The 17,679-nt window shown below is 46.4% G+C and overlaps 1 pseudogene; it reads right to left on the bottom strand.

The window, feature by feature from the left end:
• LOC115147876 (voltage-dependent P/Q-type calcium channel subunit alpha-1A-like) overlaps positions 1-17,679 on the bottom strand; it is a 184,189-nt pseudogene that overhangs the window by 113,356 nt on the left and 53,154 nt on the right.

Below are 17,679 nucleotides of genomic sequence, written 5' to 3'. Positions count from 1 at the left end.
GAAGAGAGACAGAGTGACGTGACGTTACCACTGCAATACTCCCTGCTCTCTCTCCGTCTTTCCCTCTCGCTTCCTTATTGCTCTTCCTTAGAGCTGCTGGTGGACTCACAGAGAAGTGTTCTGAGGTCTCTCTCTCGCTCTCATAAACCATACAGCAGTGATGTACAGACTGAAGAACATACACACATTCACCACCTCTACTTACAATAGCAGCATCCCCCACACTTTTACTGTGCACACACACGCACATGCGCAGTCTCCAGGGCAAACCCAAATTGAGAGGTCTGACTGACAGAGAGAGGAAGATGGGTGAGAAAGAGAGAGGAGAGGAGGGAGAATGGGAAGATAGGAAGTATATAAAGCAGCTGACAGTCTCTACACATTTTCCTCTCTCTTTCCCTCCCGTCCATTTCCTTATGTTCCTCCCTAGTTAAATAAAGATAAAACATATATATCTTCCCCCTTCCATGTCACCCTTCACCCCCCTCCCTCTATCTCTGTCCTTTCCTGTCAGTGCCTTCAATACTCTTCTCTCTTTCCCCTTTCCTTGCTTCTCTCTATCTCTCTCCCCTCTCTATCTCTATGTCCTCCTCAACACCTCCTCTATCTCTCTCCCATCTCTATCTCTATCTCTCACCCCTCACTATCTCTATGTCCCCCTCAACACCTCCTCTATCTCTCTCCCCTCTCTATGTCCCCCTCAACACCTCCTCTATCTCTCCTCTCTCCCCTTTCTATCTCTATGTCCCCCTCAACACCTCCTCTATCTCTCTCCCCTCTCTATCTCTATGTTCCCCTCGACACCTCCTCTATCTCTCCTCTCTCCCCTTTCTATCTCTATGTCCCCCTCAACACCTCCTCTATCTCTCTCCCCTCTCTATCTCTATGTTCCCCTCAACACCTCCCCTATCTCTCTCCCCTCTCTATCTCTATGTCCCCCTCAATATCTCTCCCTTCTCTATCTCTATGTCCCCCTCAACACCTCCTCTATCTCTCTCCCCTCTCTATCTCTATGTTCCCCTCGACACCTCCTCTATCTCTCCTCTCTCCCCTTTCTATCTCTATGTCCCCCTCAACACCTCCTCTATCTCTCTCCCCTCTCTATGTTCCCCTCGACACCTCCTCTATCTCTCTCCCCTCTCTATCTCTATGTCCCCCTCGACACCCTCCTCTATCTCTCTCCCCTCTCTATCTCTATGTCCCCCTCGACACCTCCTCTATCTCTCTCCCCATCTCTATCTCTATGTCCCCCTCGACACCTCCTCTATCTCTCTCCCCTCTCTATCTCTATATCTCTATGTCCCCCTCGACACCTCCTCTATCTCTCCTCTCTCCTCTCTCTATCTCTATGACCCCCTCGACACCTCCTTTCTATCTCTCCTCTCTCTATCTCTATGTCCCCCTCGACACCTCCTCTCTCTCTCCCTCCCTCCTCTCTCTCTCTCCCTCCCTCCTCTCTCTCTCTCTCTGTGAGGTGACATTTCACTGGTGCCCTGCTTGTTGCTCCCTGCAGCGCCACTCTGATCTAGCCTCAGTGTGTGTGTGTGTGTGTGTGTGTGTGTGTGTGTGTGTGTGTGCTCATTAAAGGGAGACAGCGATGGAGAGGGTGATGCCCTGATTACACACACACACCGTGTCAAACAAGACCTCTGCTGTGTGTGTGTGTGTGTCTACCCCAGCTGACTGTATATCAAAATGTCCTCGTTTCCCTCTCTCTACATGCTGTGTATCTTTCCAGGTCTTCCTTTTCTTTCACCCAATCCCCCCTTTTTCTCACGTTAGTCTAACCCCTCCTTTTACTGCTGCTGCTCTCTCCAGCTCCTCTCTCTCTCTCCACTCTCTCTCTAGACATGCTGCTCACTTGCTACGGCACAGCAGCCATTTTTAGATCACACATCAAACAAACACACCCTCCTGTCTCACTCTCCCCCTGCATCTCTCTTTCTTTTTCTCTTTTGAACAAATGCACACAGGCACGCACGCACGCACACACACACACACACACACACACACACACACACACACAATCAATCTATCCACAGTATAGATAGATGATAGATAGATGGGTAGTCTCTGTCTGTCTGTCTGTCTGTCTGTCTGTCTGCCAGTCAGTGTGTATGGATATTGATCTTTAGACTGATCAGGGGGGCATTGATCCTGGAGTTTCCTCAGTCCAGACACACATGGACAGGAGCCAAGATATGGGACTAGACTACATGTACACACATAAGATGGGACCAGACTACATGTACACACATAAGATGGGACTAGACTACATCTCACACATAAGGGTTTCCAGCAATAATATCAATAGTGTGTGTGTGTGTGTGTGTGTGTGTGTGTGTGTGTGTGTGTGTGTGTGTGTGTGTGTGTGTGTGCACTGTGGGAAGGTGTCACTTGCATCAGGCATATTAGCATGTGAACACACACTGAGCACTAGTACAAAATCATCCACGGGCCGAATTTGGCCCGCGGACCGCCAGTTGACAATCCCTGATGTATGGTATGTAGACAGTAGTTATGGTAATGATCCCTGATGTATGGTATGTAGACAGTAGTTATGGTAATGATCCCTGATGTATGGTATGTAGACAGTAGTTAAGGTATAATCCCTGATGTATGGTATGTAGACAGTAGTTATGGTAACGATCCCTGATGTATGGTATGTAGACAGTAGTTATGGTAATGATCCCTGATGTATGGTATGTAGACAGTAGTTATGGTATAATCCCTGATGTATGGTATGTAGACAGTAGTTATGGTAATGATCCCTGATGTATGGTATGTAGACAGTAGTTATGGTAATGATCCCTGAGGTATGGTATGTAGACAGTAGTTATGGTAATGATCCCTGATGTATGGTATGTAGACAGTAGTTATGGTATAATCCCTAATGTATGGTATGTAGACAGTAGTTATGGTAATGATCCCTGAGGTATGGTATGTAGACAGTAGTTATGGTATAATCCCTGATGTATGGTATGTAGACAGTAGTTATGGTATAATCCCTGATGTATGGTATGTAGACAGTAGTTATGGTAATGATCCCTGATGTATGGTATGTAGACAGTAGTTATGGTATAATCCCTGATGTATGGTATGTAGACAGTAGTTATGGTAACGATCCCTGATGTATGGTATGTAGACAGTAGTTATGGTAATGATCCCTGATGTATGGTATGTAGACAGTAGTTATGGTATAATCCCTGATGTATGGTATGTAGACAGTAGTTATGGTAATGATCCCTGATGTATGGTATGTAGACAGTAGTTATGGTAATGATCCCTGAGGTATGGTATGTAGACAGTAGTTATGGTAATGATCCCTGATGTATGGTATGTAGACAGTAGTTATGGTATAATCCCTAATGTATGGTATGTAGACAGTAGTTATGGTAATGATCCCTGAGGTATGGTATGTAGACAGTAGTTATGGTATAATCCCTGATGTATGGTATGTAGACAGTAGTTATGGTAATGATCCCTGAGGTATGGTATGTAGACAGTAGTTATGGTAATGATCCCTGAGGTATGGTATGTAGACAGTAGTTATGGTAATGATCCCTGATGTATGGTATGTAGACAGTAGTTATGGTAATGATCCCTGATGTATGGTATGTAGACAGTAGTTATGGTATAATCCCTGATGATTGGTATGTAGACAGTAGTTATGGTATAATCCCTGATGTATGGTATGTAGACAGTAGTTATGGTATAATCCCTGATGTATGGTATGTAGACAGTAGTTATGGTAATGATCCCTGATGTATGGTATGTAGACAGTAGTTATGGTATAATCCCTGATGTATGGTATGTAGACAGTAGGTATGGTAATGATCCCTGATGTATGGTATGTAAACAGTAGTTATGGTAATGATCCCTGATGTATGGTATGTAGACAGTAGTTATGGTCATGATCCCTGATGTATGGTATGTAGACAGTAGTTATGGTAATGATCCCTGATGTATGGTATGTAGACAGTAGTTATGGTAATGATCCCTGATGTATGGTATGTAGACAGTAGTTATGGTAATGATCCCTGATGTATGGTATGTAGACAGTAGTTATGGTAATGATCCCTGAGGTATGGTATGTAGACAGTAGTTATGGTAATGATCCCTGTTGTATGGTATGTAGACAGTAGTTATGGTATAATCCCTGATGTATGGTATGTAGACAGTAGTTATGGTAATGATCCCTGAGGTATGGTATGTAGACAGTAGTTATGGTATAATCCCTGATGTATGGTATGTAGACAGTAGTTATGGTAATGATCCCTGATGTATGGTATGTAAACAGTAGTTATGGTAATGATCCCTGATGTATGGTATGTAGACAGTAGTTATGGTAATGATCCCTGATGTATGGTATGTAGACAGTAGTTATGGTAATGATCCCTGATGTATGGTATGTAGACAGTAGTTATGGTAATGATCCCTGATGTATGGTATGTAGACAGTAGTTATGGTAATGATCCCTGATGTATGGTATGTAGACAGTAGTTATGGTAATGATCCCTGATGTATGGTATGTAGACAGTAGTTATGGTAATGATCCCTGAGGTATGGTATGTAGACAGTAGTTATGGTAATGATCCCTGAGGTATGGTATGTAGACAGTAGTTATGGTAATGATCCCTGAGGTATGGTATGTAGACAGTAGTTATGGTATAATCCCTGATGTATGGTATGTAGACAGTAGTTATGGTAATGATCCCTGATGTATGGTATGTAGACAGTAGTTATGGTAATGATCCCTGAGGTATGGTATGTAGACAGTAGTTATGGTATAATCCCTGATGTATGGTATGTAGACAGTAGTTATGGTAATGATCCCTGATGTATGGTATGTAGACAGTAGTTATGGTAATGATCCCTGATGTATGGTATGTAGACAGTAGTTATGGTATAATACAATGCAACAATAATGTACTTACCCAGTGAGCACTACTACAAAGTCCATAGCGTTCCATCCATTCCTCAGGTAGGAGCCCTTATGGAGGGCAAAGCCCAGAGCCAGAATCTTTATACCTGACTCAAAACAGAAGATGGCTATGAAGTAGGGCTCTGTATCATCCTAATGGAGAGAAGGGGAGAGAGAGAGAGAGAGAGAGAACGAGAGAACGAGAGAGAGAAGGGAGGGGAGTGAGAGAGAGAGGAGAGGAGGGAGGGGGAGAGAAGAGGGGGGGAGAGAGAGAGGAGAGGAGGGAGAGAGAGGGTTAGAATATGGCATTTCGAAAAAGAGCATTGTGTGCACCTTTGTGGTGTGTGTGTGTGTGAGAGAGAGAGAGAGAGAGAGAGATAGAGAGAGAGTTGTACTCACCAGTCTCTCAGAAAGAGGAGTTTTGTCATTCTCAGGCAAATGCTGTTCCAGAGCCAGGACGATACAGTTAGCTATGATGGTTGCCAAAATCATCCATTCAAATGGAGTACGGCTGGAGTTAAGGCCAGTAACATGGGACAATATATACACATATATCTAATAATACAAACACCAATCATCTTAAACTGACAGTCCAGAAAATCTGGCATTAGAATGACTTATAAAATATGTATATGTTTACATGACTTATTTGCTTGATTTCCCACCATTCAATAAGTCAGAAGACAGCAATCCTTCCTAGGACCATGTAAACGTCCCCTGTTGAATAAACGTATACTTGTATGCATTTATACATCAGAGGCAGACACATTGCATATTCTCAGCGTGACAAAACCGTGCCCTTTACATAGCCCTTCTCCCCTTGTCTATAGGAGGAAAGCATGCTGTTTAAATAGCCTAAATGTTGATTTACACCATCACACATTTGATAGATTTTGACTATCACTAATGTCATGATATGTTTGGTAAGGTAATAAAGGTGAAATATTTTGGGTAGCTGTTCCTAAAACAGATTATAACTATATGTGGACATATTATAACGTATGAAAAGGCTTATTCATTCACAATGTAAGTTCATTTATCATATCATCATTTGTATATACAGTTGAAGTTGGACGTTTACATACACCTTAGCCAAATACATTCAAATCAGTTATTCACAATTCCTGACATTTAATCCTTGTAAAAATTCGCTTAGATCAGTTAGGATCACCACTTTATTTTAAGAATGTGAAATGTCAGAATAATAGTAGAGAGAATGATTTATTGCAGCTTTTATTTCTTTCATCACATTCCGAGTGGGTCAGAAGTTTACATACACTCAATTAGTATTTGGTAGCATTGCCTTTAAATTGTTTAACTTGGGTCAAACGCTTCAGGTAGCCTTCCACAAGCTTCCCACAATAAGTTGGGTGAATTTTGACCCATTCCTCCTGACAGAGCTGGTGTAACGGAGTCAGGTTTGTAGGCCTCCTTGCTCGCACACGCTTTTTCAGTTATGCCCACACTTTTTCTATAGGATTGAGGTCAGGGCTTTGTGATGGCCACTCCAATACCTTGACTTTGTTGTCCTTAAGCCATTTTGCCACAACTTTGGAAGTATGCTTGGGGTCATTGTCCATTTGGAAGACCCATTTGCGACCAAGCTTTATTAACTTCCTGATTGATGTCTTGAGATGTTGCTTCAATATATCCACATAATTTTCCTCCTCATGATGCCATCTATTTTGTGATGTGCACCAGTCCCTCCTGCAGCAAAGCACCCCCACAACATGATGCTGCCACCCCCGTGCTTCACAGTTGGGATGGTGTTCTTCGGCTTGCAAGCCTCCCCCTTTTTCCTCCAAAATGGTCATTATGGCCAAACAGTTCTATTTTTGTTTCATCAGACCAGAGGACATTTCTCCAAAAAGTACGATCTTTGTCCCCATGTGCAGTTGCAAACCGTAGTCTGGCTTTTTTATAGCGGTGTTGGAGCAGTGGCTTCTTCCTTGCTGAGCGGCCTTTCAGGTTATGTCGATATAGGACTCATTTTACTGTGGATATAGATACTTTTGTACCTGTTTCCTCCAGCATCTTCACAAGGTCCTTTGCTGTTGTTTTGGGATTGATTTGCACTTTCGCACCAAAATATGTTCATCTCTAGGAGACAGAACGCGTCTCCTTCCTGAGCGGTGCGACGGCTGCGTGGTCCCATGGTGTTTTACTTGCATACTATTGTTTGTACAGATGAACGTGGTACCTTCAGGCGTTTGGAAATTGCTCTTGGCTGATTTCTTTTGATTTTCCCATGATGTCAACCAAAGAGGCACTGAGTTTGAAGGTAGGCCTTGAAATACATCCACAGATACACCTCCAATTGACTCAAATGATGTCAATTAGCCTATCAGAAGCTCCTAAAGCCATGACATAATTTTCTGGAATATTCCAAGCTGTTTAAAGGCACAGTCAACTTCGTGTATATAAACTTCTGACCCACTGGAATTGTGATACAGTGAATTATAAGTGAAATAATCTGTCTGTAAACAATTCTTGGAAAAATTACTTAAAACAACTATAGTTTGTTAACAAGAAATTTGTGGAGTAGTTGAAAAACGAGTTTTAATAATATGTAAACTTGCAACTTCAACTGTATATACTCCCACCAACACGTGTTTGGTTACTACATGATTCCATATGTGTTATTTCATAGTTTTGATGTCTTCACTATTTTTTTTAAATGTAAACATTTTAAAAAATATAGAAAAACCCTGGAATGAGTAGGCGTGTCCAAACTTTTGACTGGTACTGTATATATATATATATATATATATTTGTACTTTTACCCCTTTTTGTTCCCAATTTTGTGATATCCAAATGGTAGTTAGCAGTCTTGTCCCATCGCTGCAACTCTCCTACAGACTCAGGAGAGGCGACAGTCGAAAGCCATGCGTCCTCCGAAACACGACCCTGCCAAGCCACACTGCTTCTTGACACACTGCTCACTTAACCAAGAAGCCAGCAGCACCAATATGTCGGAGGAAACACCGTCCAGCTCGTGACCGAAATCAGCTTGCAGGCGCCAGGCCCACCACAAGGAGTCGCTAGAACGCGATGGGTGTGTGTGTGTGTGTGTGTGTGTGTGTGTGTGTGTGTGCGTGCGTGCGCGTGCGTGCGTGTGTGTGCGTGCGTGTGTGCGTGTGTGTGTGTGCGTGTGTGTGTGCGTGTGTGTGTGTGTGTGCGTGCGTGTGTGTGCAAAACAGTGCAAAACGGCTGTCAGCTCAACTTTAAGACCAGTAACATGGGAGAACAGCAAAAGCATTTACATGTATCTAATAATACAAGCATTAAGGCCAGTAGGAAAACTGGAATAGCATACAAACACACATATATATCTGACATATACAGTATTTCATAATACAAACACACACAAAGGTACTGTACCGTATACAAATATACATAACAAAGAAGGACAATATCAAACCTCTATTCTACTGAAAGAGATTGAATAGGATCTGAAGCACTTAGACATTTATCTTAATGAACTCTGGTGTGTGTGACCAGGCCTGAGTAATGCTGGCCTTACTGAACTCTGGTGTGTGTGACCAGGCCTGAGTAATGCTGGCCTTACTGAACTCTGGTGTGTGTGACCAGGCCTGAGTAATGCTGGCCTTACTGAACTCTGGTGTGTGTGACCAGGCCTGAGTAATGCTGGCCTTACTGAACTCTGGTGTGTGTGACCAGGCCTGAGTAATGCTGGCCTTACTGAACTCTGGTGTGTGTGACCAAGCCTGAGTAATGCTGGCCTTACTGAACTCTGGTGTGTGTGACCAGGCCTGAGTAATGCTGGCCTTAGTGAACTCTGGTGTGTGTGACCAGGCCTGAGTAATGCTGGCCTTACTGAACTCTGGTGTGTGTGACCAGGCCTGAGTAATGCTGGCCTTACTGAACTCTGGTGTGTGTGACCAGGCCTGAGTAATGCTGGCCTTACTGAACTCTGGTGTGTGTGACCAGGCCTGAGTAATGCTGGCTTAAGGGGCTGGTATGACTGGATGGGTCTGGACAGATCAGCACTGCTCCTAATTGGAGACTCATTATCCTGTTAGTGTGTGTGTGTTTGTGTGTGTACATGCACACTTGTCAGTATTTGTTTGTGTTTGCATCTGTGTGCAAACTTGCGTCCGTCCGTCCGTCCGTGTGTATGTCTGTGCGTGTCCATGTAATTGAACGGGATCTGCGTGTTTATGTCCGTGTGTGTGTGTGTGTGTTTACCAGATGCCAGTCTGACATTGACACCATGGCCGGGGGATGGTTAAGAGGGTGATGCGGTCTGAGTCTGTGTGTGTGTCGTAACAGCTGATGTAACATGAAGAGACAGACTAGCATGGGAGTGAAGACTCAGACTAAACACTGGCTAGAAGCAACACTCCAGTACCCAGACTCTTATTTCACCAGGTCAGTTGACTGACAACACATTCTCATTTACAGCAACAACCTGAGGAATAGTTACAGGGGAGAGGAGGGGGGACGAATGAGTCAATTGGAAGCCGGGGATGATTAGGTGACCGTGATGGTATGGGAATTTAGCCTGGACGATAAGTGCCATGGGTTTATAGTGTCCACAGAGCGTCAGCACACCCGTTTAATATCCCATCTGAAAGACACCACATACACAGGGTAATGTCCCCAATCACTGCCCTGGGATAGATTCTTTTTGTTGTTGACCAGAGGAATGAGTTCCTCTTACTGGCCCTCCAACACCACTTCCAGGAGCATCTGGTCTCGCTTCCAGGAACCGACCAGGACCAACCCTGCTTAGCTTCAGAAGCAAGACAGCAGTGGGATGCAGGGTGGTATGCTGCTGGCTCACTGCTGTAGTACTGTTTATAGGAAGGAGGATTTCAGCACTACGGAAGAATATACTGTTTAATAGCTGTTACAGTTTAAACATCAATTATGCTATTATTCTATTTCAGACACACACACACACACACACACACACACACACACACACACACACACACACACACACACACACACACACACACACACACACACACACACACACACACACACACACACACAAACCAAGCACTGATTTAAGAGGAACATCTATAATTCCCCCAGTCTTTGATAACAATGAGTAACTTCTCTGATGTGATCAAAGTGAGAGACAATAAAGCACTATGTAGGCTTTACGTAGGTTATATGACACTGCATAGCATCAGAGTCTAGTAACAGAACAGTGGCTGCATGTTCATGTCCCTCTCTCAACCCCACTTCCCCTTTCTCTTACACTCTAAAAAACTGGGTTGTCTGGTTGACCCAACCCTGCTGGGTTGTTTGGTTGACCCAACCCTACTGGGTTGTCTGGTTGACCCAACCCTACTGGGTTGTCTGGTTGACCCAACCCTGCTGGGTTGTTTGGCTGTCTCAACTGCTGGGTTGTTTGGTTGACCCAACACTACTGGGTTGTCTGGTTGACCAAACCCTGCTGGGTTGTTTGGCTGTCTCAACTGCTGGGTTGTTTGGTTGACCCAACTGCTGGGTTGTTTGGTTGACCCAACTGCTGGGTTGTTTGGCTCTCAACTGTTGGGTTGTTTGGCTGTCTCAACTGCTGGGTTGTTTGGTTGACCCAACTGCTGGGTTGTTTGGCTGTCTCAACTGCTGGGTTGTTTGGTTGACCCAACTTCTGGGTTGTTTGGCTGTCTCAACTGTTGGGTTGTTTGGTTGACCCAACTGTTGGGTTGTTTGGTTGACCCAACTTCTGGGTTGTTTGGCTGTCTCAACTTCTTGGTTGTTTGGCTGTCTCAACTGCTGGGTTGTTTGGCTGTCTCAACTGCTGGGTTGTTTGGCTGTCTCAACTGCTGGGTTGTTTGGCTGTCTCAACTGCTGGGTTGTTTGGCTGTCTCAACTGCTGGGTTGTTTGGCTGTCTCAACTGCTGGGTTGTTTGGCTGTCTCAACTGCTGGGTTGTTTGGCTGTCTCAACTGCTGGGTTGTTTGGCTGTCTCAACTGCTGGGTTGTTTGGCTGTCTCAACTGCTGGGTTGTTTGGCTCTCAACTGCTGGGTTGTTTGGCTGTATCAACTGCTGGGTTGTTTGGCTGTCTCAACTGTTGGGTTGTTTGGCTGTCTCAACTGTTGGGTTGTTTGGTTGACCCAACTGCTGGGTTGTTTGGCTGTCTCAACTGCTGGGTTGTTTGGCTGTCTCAACTGTTGGGTTGTTTGGCTGTCTCAACTGCTGGGTTGTTTGGTTGACCCAACTGCTGGGTTGTTTGGCTGTCTCAACTGCTGGGTTGCTTGGCTGTCTCAACTGCTGGGTTGTTTGGTTGTCTCAACTGTTGGGTTGTTTGGCTGTCTCAACTGTTGGGTTGTTTGGTTGACCCAACTGCTGGCTTGTTTGGCTGTCTCAACTGCTGGGTTGTTTGGCTGTCTCAACTGTTGGGTTGTTTGGCTGTCTCAACTGCTGGGTTGTTTGGCTGTCTCAACTGCTGGGTTGTTTGGCTGTCTCAACTGCTGGGTTGTTTGGCTCTCAACTGCTGGGTTGTTTGGTTGACCCAACTGCTGGGTTGTTTGGCTGTCTCAACCGTTGGGTTGTTTGGTTGACCCAACCCTACTGGGTTGTCTGGTTGACCCAACCCTACTGGGTTGTCTGGTTGACCCAACCCTGCTGGGTTGTTTGGCTGTCTCAACTGCTGGGTTGTTTGGTTGACCCAACACTACTGGGTTGTCTGGTTGACCAAACCCTGCTGGGTTGTTTGGCTGTCTCAACTGCTGGGTTGTTTGGTTGACCCAACTGCTGGGTTGTTTGGTTGACCCAACTGCTGGGTTGTTTGGCTCTCAACTGTTGGGTTGTTTGGCTGTCTCAACTGCTGGGTTGTTTGGTTGACCCAACTGCTGGGTTGTTTGGCTGTCTCAACTGCTGGGTTGTTTGGTTGACCCAACTTCTGGGTTGTTTGGCTGTCTCAACTGTTGGGTTGTTTGGTTGACCCAACTGTTGGGTTGTTTGGTTGACCCAACTTCTGGGTTGTTTGGCTGTCTCAACTTCTTGGTTGTTTGGCTGTCTCAACTGCTGGGTTGTTTGGCTGTCTCAACTGCTGGGTTGTTTGGCTGTCTCAACTGCTGGGTTGTTTGGCTGTCTCAACTGCTGGGTTGTTTGGCTGTCTCAACTGCTGGGTTGTTTGGCTGTCTCAACTGCTGGGTTGTTTGGCTGTCTCAACTGCTGGGTTGTTTGGCTGTCTCAACTGCTGGGTTGTTTGGCTGTCTCAACTGCTGGGTTGTTTGGCTGTCTCAACTGCTGGGTTGTTTGGCTGTCTCAACTGCTGGGTTGTTTGGCTCTCAACTGCTGGGTTGTTTGGCTGTATCAACTGCTGGGTTGTTTGGCTGTCTCAACTGTTGGGTTGTTTGGCTGTCTCAACTGTTGGGTTGTTTGGTTGACCCAACTGCTGGGTTGTTTGGCTGTCTCAACTGCTGGGTTGTTTGGCTGTCTCAACTGTTGGGGTTGTTTGGCTGTCTCAACTGCTGGGTTGTTTGGTTGACCCAACTGCTGGGTTGTTTGGCTGTCTCAACTGCTGGGTTGCTTGGCTGTCTCAACTGCTGGGTTGTTTGGTTGTCTCAACTGTTGGGTTGTTTGGCTGTCTCAACTGTTGGGTTGTTTGGTTGACCCAACTGCTGGCTTGTTTGGCTGTCTCAACTGCTGGGTTGTTTGGCTGTCTCAACTGTTGGGTTGTTTGGCTGTCTCAACTGCTGGGTTGTTTGGCTGTCTCAACTGCTGGGTTGTTTGGCTGTCTCAACTGCTGGGTTGTTTGGCTCTCAACTGCTGGGTTGTTTGGTTGACCCAACTGCTGGGTTGTTTGGCTGTCTCAACCGTTGGGTTGTTTGGTTGACCCAACTTCTGGGATGTTTGGCTGTCTCAAATGTTGGGTTGTTTGGTTGACCCAACTGCTGGGTTGTTTGGCTGTCTCAACTGTTGGGTTGTTTGGCTGTCTCAACTGTTGGGTTGTTTGGCTGTCTCAACTGTTGGGTTGTTTGGCTGTCTCAACTGCTGGGTTGTTTGGCTGTCTCAACTGCTGGGATGTTTGGCTGTCTCAACTGCTGGGTTGTTTGGCTGTCTCAACTGCTGGGTTGTTTGGCTCTCAACTGCTGGGTTGTTTGGCTGTCTCAACTGCTGGGTTGTTTGGCTGTCTCAACTGCTGGGTTGTTTGGCTGTCTCAACTGCTGGGTTGTTTGGCTGTCTCAACTGCTGGGTTGTTTGGTTGTCTCAACTGTTGGGTTGTTTGGTTGACCCAACTGCTGGGTTGTTTGGCTGTCTCAACTGTTGGGTTGTTTGGTTGACCCAACTGCTGGGTTGTTTGGCTGTCTCAACTGTTGGGTTGTTTGGTTGACCCAACTGCTGGGTTGTTTGGCTGTCTCAACTGCTGGGTTGTTTGGCTGTATCAACTGTTGGGTTGTTTGGCTCTCAACTGCTGGGATGTTTGGCTGTCTCAACTGCTGGGTTGTTTGGCTGTCTCAACTGCTGGGTTGTTTGGCTGTCTCAACTGCTGGGTTGTTTGGCTCTCAACTGCTGGGTTGTTTGGCTGTCTCAACTGCTGGGTTGTTTGGCTGTCTCAACTGTTGGGTTGTTTGGCTGTCTCAACTGCTGGGTTGTTTGGTTGACCCAACTGCTGGGTTGTTTGGCTGTCTCAACTGCTGGGTTGTTTGGCTGTCTCAACTGTTGGGTTGTTTGGCTGTCTCAACTGTTGGGTTGTTTGGTTGACCCAACTGCTGGGTTGTTTGGTTGTCTCAACTGTTGGGTTGTTTGGCTGTCTCAACTGCTGGGTTGTTTGGTTGACCCAACTGCTGGGTTGTTTGGTTGTCTCAACTGTTGGGTTGTTTGGCTGTCTCAACTGCTGGGTTGTTTGGCTCTCAACTGCTGGGTTGTTTGGTTGACCCAACTGCTGGGTTGTTTGTCTGACCCAACTGCTGGGTTGTTTGTCTGTCTCAACTGCTGGGTTGTTTGGTTGACCCAACTGCTGGGTTGTTTGGTTTACCCAACTGCTGGGTTGTTTGGCTGTCTCAACTGCTGGGTTATTTGGTTGACCCAACTGCTGGGTTGTTTGGTTGACCCAACTGTTGGGTTGTTTGGCTGTCTCAACTGCTGGGTTGTTTGGCTGTCTCAACTGCTGGTTGTTTGGCTCTCAACTGCTGGGTTGTTTGTCTGACCCAACCCTACTGGGTTGTTTGGCTGACCCAACCCTACTGGGTTGTTTGGCTGACTGGCTGACCCAACCCTACTGGGTTGTTTGGCTGACCCAACCCTACTGGGTTGTTTGGCTGACCCAACCCTACTGTGTTGTTTGGCTGACCCAACCCTACTGGGCTGTTTGGCTGACCCAACCCTACTGTGTTGTTTGGCTGACCCAACCCTACTGGGCTGTTTGGCTGACCCAACCCTACTGGGTTGTTTGGCAACCCTACTGGGTTGTTTGGCTGACCCAACCCTACTGGGTTGTTTGGCTGACCCAACCCTACTGGGTTGTTTGGCTGACCCAACCCTACTGGGTTGTTTGGCTGACCCAACCCTACTGTGTTGTTTGGCTGACCCAACTCTACTGGGTTGTTTGGCTGACCCAACCCTACTGGGTTGTTTGGCTGACCCAACCCTACTGGGTTGTTTGGCTGACCCAACCCTACTGGGTTGTTTGGCTGACCCAACCCTACTGGGTTGTTTGGCTGACCCAACCCTACTGGGCTGTTTGGCTGACCCAACCCTACTGGGCTGTTTGGCTGACCCAACCCTACTGGGTTGTTTGGCTGACCCAACCCTACTGGGTTGTTTGGCTGACCCAACCCTACTGGGCTGTTTGGCTGACCCAACCCTACTGGGCTGTTTGGCTGACCCAACCCTACTGGGTTGTTTGGCTGACCCACCCTACTGGGCTGTTTGGCTGACCCAACCCTACTGGGTTGTTTGGCTGACCCAACCCTACTGGGTTGTTTGGCTGACCCAACCCTACTGGGTTGTTTGGCTGACCCAACCCTACTGGGTTGTTTGGCTGACCCAACCCTACTGGGCTGTTTGGCTGACCCAACCCTACTGGGCTGTTTGGCTGACCCAACCCTACTGGGTTGTTTGGCTGACCCAACCCTACTGGGTTGTTTGGCTGACCCAACCCTACTGGGTTGTTTGGCTGACCCAACCCTACTGGGCTGTTTGGCTGACCCAACCCTACTGGGTTGTTTGGCTGACCCAACCCTACTGGGTTGTTTGGCTGACCCAACCCTACTGGGCTGTTTGGCTGACCCAACCCTACTGGGTTGTTTGGCTGACCCAACCCTACTGGGCTGTTTGGCTGACCCAACCCTACTGGGCTGTTTGGCTGACCCAACTGCTGGGTTGCAGGCGTTGGGTCACTTAATTGGGTTGCTTTCTTTAAAAAAAGCATGGTTGGGTTGTTGATGCTGGATCATTGCTTGGTTATTGAGAAATGACCCAGTGGGTCAGATCAGAAGTCTAGAGGCGTAGTAGGGGCGTGGCTTCAGAGAGTTGTTTTTTATCCATCCGTGAGAATAAATATCATTCCTGCTCATCTGTTCTGTTGTACAGTTATCACATGTTAAGGTCGAACACTTACATTTTGTAGCTTCAATCAGGCCTACAGAAGTGTATGAGTTCTCTAAAAGCCTCTGTAAACCCCATTGTTGGGATGCAATAAGGTGGTATACCTTATTATACAATAATATTATGTAATAAATAATCATAATATTCTGGAAGAAAAATGCACAACAAATAAAGAGAGAGACAGATGAGGGAGAGACAGTAGAGTGTTCTCTGCAGCAGTATACGGCAAAGTGCATCAGCAGTGTTAGAATAATAAGAAATTGTGAAAGAGAGAGAGAGAGAGAGAGAGAGAGAGAGAGAGAGAGAGAGAAATAGGAGAGAAAGAGGAGAGAGAGAGAGAGAGAGAGAGAGAGAGAGAGAGAGAGAGAGAGAGAAAAGAGAGACCAGAGACCTGCCAGAGACCAGACCTTCCTCTCCCCTCCTCTTCTCCCCTCTTCACCTCTTCTCTCCCCTCCTCTGCTGTCCTCCCCTCTCTCCTCCTCTCTCCTCCCCCTTCCCTCCTCTCCTCCCCTCTCTCCTCCTCCCCCCTTCTCTGCTCTCATCCCCTCCTTCTCTGCTCTCCTCCCCTCTCTCCTCCTCCGCTCTCTGCCTGATTAGACTGGTCCTCAGATGGTTCTGGGCAGGCCTTGCTCTGCCAACTAGACACTACACTGGTCTGAAGCTGCATCACACACACACACACACACACACACACACACACACACACACACACACACACACACACACACACACACACACACACACACACACACACACACACACACACACACACACACAGAATGATACGGGCACAGACAAAGGTACACACCAAACACAAATACACACACCTACTGACTAAGCAGAATGTAGACTGTAGTGTAGACATACACGAGAATGCACACAGACAGACAGACACACACACTTTATCTAATACATCATGTCCACCTTTAATTCCAGTTATCTATTGACCCTGACCGGCACCTCTCTTCCTCTCATCCCCCACTCCATCTCTACCTCCTCTCTCTATCTATCCTCCTCCCTCTCTCACGTCATCATGACCTTTCCACGACCGCCTCCCCCTCTTCCATGTCTCCGCTCTCCATCCCCCTCTCTTTATCTTGCCTTTCCACTCCAGGACAGTTAAAGCAAACAATACACACACACGCACACTCACGCACACATCGAACGAGGCATTATCCAGCATCAGCATATTACCGCTCGACTGCTTACAACTGTGCTGTGCACACACACACACACACACGCACACGCACACGCACACGCACACACACACACACACACACCTCTCCTTTCTGATTCTGCCAGAAAGTCTATTAGGTTATTAGTAGAGAGAGAGACAGAGAGACGGAGAGACAGAGAAAGATAGAGATGGAGAGAGAGAGAGAGACTGACTCCATCCTTTCTCTCAACTAGCCTGTAGACACAGTAGGAGACATGAGTCTGATGGGGAACAACTGAACACACTGTGTGTTGTGTGTCTGTGTAATGTGTGTGTGTGTGTCATTGTTGATATTTCTGGGAGGTGTAAGGTTGACATCAAACCGCTCCAGACAGCATCACAGATATGTGTAAATGTGGGTGGTAGGACCATTGTGGTTTTGTGTTTATTGACATAACATTAATTAAGATTAAAATAACACATATGGAATCATGTAGTAACCAAAAAAGTGTTTAACAAATCAAAATATAATGTATAGTTGAGATTCTTCAAATAGCCACCCGCTCCCTTGATTACGGTTTTGCACGCGCTTGGCATTTCTCAACCAGCTTCACCTGGAATGCTTTTCCAACAGTCTTGAAGGAGTTCCCACATATGCTGAGCACTTGTTGGCTGCTTTTCCTTCACTCTGTGGTGCGACTCATCGGAGAATTGTGGAGGCCAGAACATCTGATGCATCACTCCATCACTCTCCTTCTTGGTCAAATAGCCCTAACACAGCCTGGAGGTGTGTTGGGTCATTGTCCTGTTGAAAAACAAATGATAGTCCCACTAAACCCAAACCAGATGGGATGGTGTATCACTGCAGAATGCTGTGGTAGCCATGCTGGTTAAGTGTGCCTTGAATTCTAAATAAATCACAGACAGTGTCACCAGCAAAGCACCATCACACCTCCTCCATGATTCACAGCGGGAACCACACATGCAGAGATCATCCGTTCACCCACACCGTCTTACAAAGACGCGGAGGTTGGAACAAAAAATTTCAAATTTGGACTCCAGA

Source organism: Salmo trutta, chromosome 14 (assembly GCF_901001165.1).
Source record: "Salmo trutta chromosome 14, fSalTru1.1, whole genome shotgun sequence".
Lineage (NCBI taxonomy): Eukaryota > Metazoa > Chordata > Actinopteri > Salmoniformes > Salmonidae > Salmo > Salmo trutta.
The sequence above is the reverse complement of the archived record's forward strand: the minus strand, read 5'-3'. Positions and strand labels throughout refer to the sequence as shown.